At 40.6% G+C, this 2,500-nt stretch overlaps 1 protein-coding gene across 1 annotated transcript in view; it reads left to right on the forward strand.

Moving 5' to 3' along the window:
* LOC138014434 (E3 ubiquitin-protein ligase RBBP6-like) overlaps positions 1 to 111 on the forward strand; it is a 71,206-nt gene extending 71,095 nt beyond the window's left edge. Inside the window, exon 16 of the mRNA XM_068861503.1 lies at positions 1 to 111. This exon is cut by the window's left edge and continues 1,951 nt beyond it. The gene's annotated coding sequence lies outside the window, so the exon portion shown is untranslated.
* The last annotated feature ends 2,389 nt before the right edge of the window (positions 112 to 2,500 follow it).

The raw sequence follows: 2,500 nt of genomic DNA on the forward strand, positions 1-2,500 counted from the left end.
CCAAGTTTGCTGAACTTGGTTTGTGTAATGTCACCATGTAAATTTCCTGTTCGTACTTTTCAAGATAGTTTAAGTAACTATAATAATAAATGGTATTTATTTTGGATAAAATGCGTGTTCCTGTTTTGATAACCCGAAAAAGATACGTTGAGGCATAGTTAATCTAGGGACTGGTTATGAAATCCTGGGAATTTCAAAAACAGGAACAATACAGTCGAAATTAGATGTTGAACCGACCGTGACCCTGCACAATCTTTTGTTTTTGGTTCGCAAGTTAATTTCGAATAAATTAGTCGAAGCTTTTGATTGGTTATCCTGCCGAAAAAAGCGCGTTTTTGTCAGGTTTTGTGCAGTGTCAAGGCCAAAAACACGAACAAAAACATGAAACAAAGAAACTTGTCGAGTTTCATAACCAGCCTACATCTATTAACTATGGTTGAGGGAAACGTGGCTCGACTTTAACCTTGAAGAAAATACCGCGTAATACAGCGCACCCTCGTTTGCGGTAGAAAGTGTGGGTTAAAGATGAAAGGGAGAAGTGATCCACGCACTTATCTGGACAATTTAAAGGAGCACTGTCACGGACACGCATGCACCAGGTTTGTGAATCGAGACAATTCAGCCTGAACTTTTCAAGTTTGGATAGGTGACCACTGTCGCATGCAGAATTTTAAACACAGCGCACAAATGGTGGTTCAATCTCCTCTAGAAAGCAGAGAAGAGCAGTCAAAATACCAATGCATCAGCCACAATGAAGAGAAACGTTTTGAGGCGTGAATTCACGAGAAATTCGACTTGTGGTGTAATCAAAATGTTAGACGTTTCGCTATCAACGAGGATCGAAGTCCGTCTTCGTGGCTCATTTCAGGGACACCCAACAATAACCTTCGGTGAAATATGTGTTCGGGAGAGTCAAACGTTTCAAAGAGTTTTGAACAGCCAAACAACCATAGATTTCTTTACTAAAACATCACCTAAAAGATTCGCAACGACGTAAACGTTTTCCCTTACGTTTTCGGAAAGGATATTTTAACAATTTGTGGCACTTAAAAAAAGGCTGATTTTTTCTCTGCTTACCGTCTTTCGACTTCAAAGTCGTCTCTTGGAGATAAATGCATTCTCTTTCAGCTTTGAAATGGCATGTTAATCCGATAATATGCTTGGTACTATAACGCAGAGGAAAAATGTATTTCTGTGTGAGTGCTTGAACCGCTGACAGCGTTCCCGCTCACAATTCACTGAATTCAGCTAGCAGTGAACAAACATGGCATGATACTTGTGTTCGCTTTTATTTCTAGGACTCCAGGTCAACGATAATGGATAAATATGCATTTTAGTGTTTTTCTAAAGCCGTATTTAGTCTAGACTTTAAACAGAAAAAGCACAAAAGTAACTTTCTTGTGAAAAATACTGCGCATGTCATCGCTTTAAGCAATAATCTTACAGATTCCTGAAAAATGCAAGTGATTGCAACGAGGTTCGAGCCCATGACTCCTGCCGGAATTTAGCCACTGCTTGCCCTTTTCCTGCCTATTCTTATTACAAAGGATCCTGGTGGCGTATACGTGGATGCATCAGTCGGGATGTTCTGATCGTGTGAAATAAATTGCGGTATATAGTTTCATGTTGGATGAACAGCTTGTTGCTTCTAATTGACATTTTCATCAGGCAATCAATATGAGCAAAAACTGAGAACGTTCAAAGACAATTTACGGCAATAAGGTAGTGAATTTTTGATAGATTTAATTTGATGCCCAGAAAGACAAAAAGGGAAACGCGAGTTCACTAAAGATAAGTACCCCTATTCTACTAGTAAAGAGTCTGTTCAGCTTTAGCTACCTTCAAAGTCTGTTCCTTTCTAAGACATGTTTGTTGCTATGCAAAAGTATGTACTTTGCATATCATCAAATGCCTCTCTTTATCGATTTGGATTGAATATCCTGCGTAGTAGGCGCTTTGGTGAAGTTTAGAAGCTTCTTTCCACCAAGTAGGGAAGAGACTGGAAGGGACTTTTCCCGACACGGAAAAAACGGAGAAATGAACGCAGATTCCGACTGGGTTTAGCAACCCAGTAATAGCTTTCGAATTGATTGCAGGCGGTTCCTCGCTCGTTGTCCTCGCCCCCTCCCCCTTCGCTTGCTTTTCTCGCAGCCATGATCACTCGAAAGTCCACCCTAAGTGGTGTCTTTGTGCATAGAGTCTTCTGTGCGTATTTTGATGGGTTTCAGGGGGTAGGAGAAATGCGCAGATTTCTCTGGTGTACACAGTAGAATATTTAATTGATCTGCAATGGCGTCGAAGTCATTGAAACACAAATGGTGTTTTGGTGGATCTTTTTAAAATATATACCTTTATGGAGCTCAAGAATGAAACGTCAGTTGGATAAACAAGACAGGCGGGGGAAGAAATATCTGGAATCTCAAGCCACGGCCACACGAGGGATTTTTTGCTCGCGCTGGTGATGCGATTTTTTCACAATTTGTCGTGTATCCACCCTTGA

Source organism: Montipora capricornis, chromosome 8 (genome assembly GCF_036669925.1).
Source record: "Montipora capricornis isolate CH-2021 chromosome 8, ASM3666992v2, whole genome shotgun sequence".
Taxonomy (NCBI): domain Eukaryota; kingdom Metazoa; phylum Cnidaria; class Anthozoa; order Scleractinia; family Acroporidae; genus Montipora; species Montipora capricornis.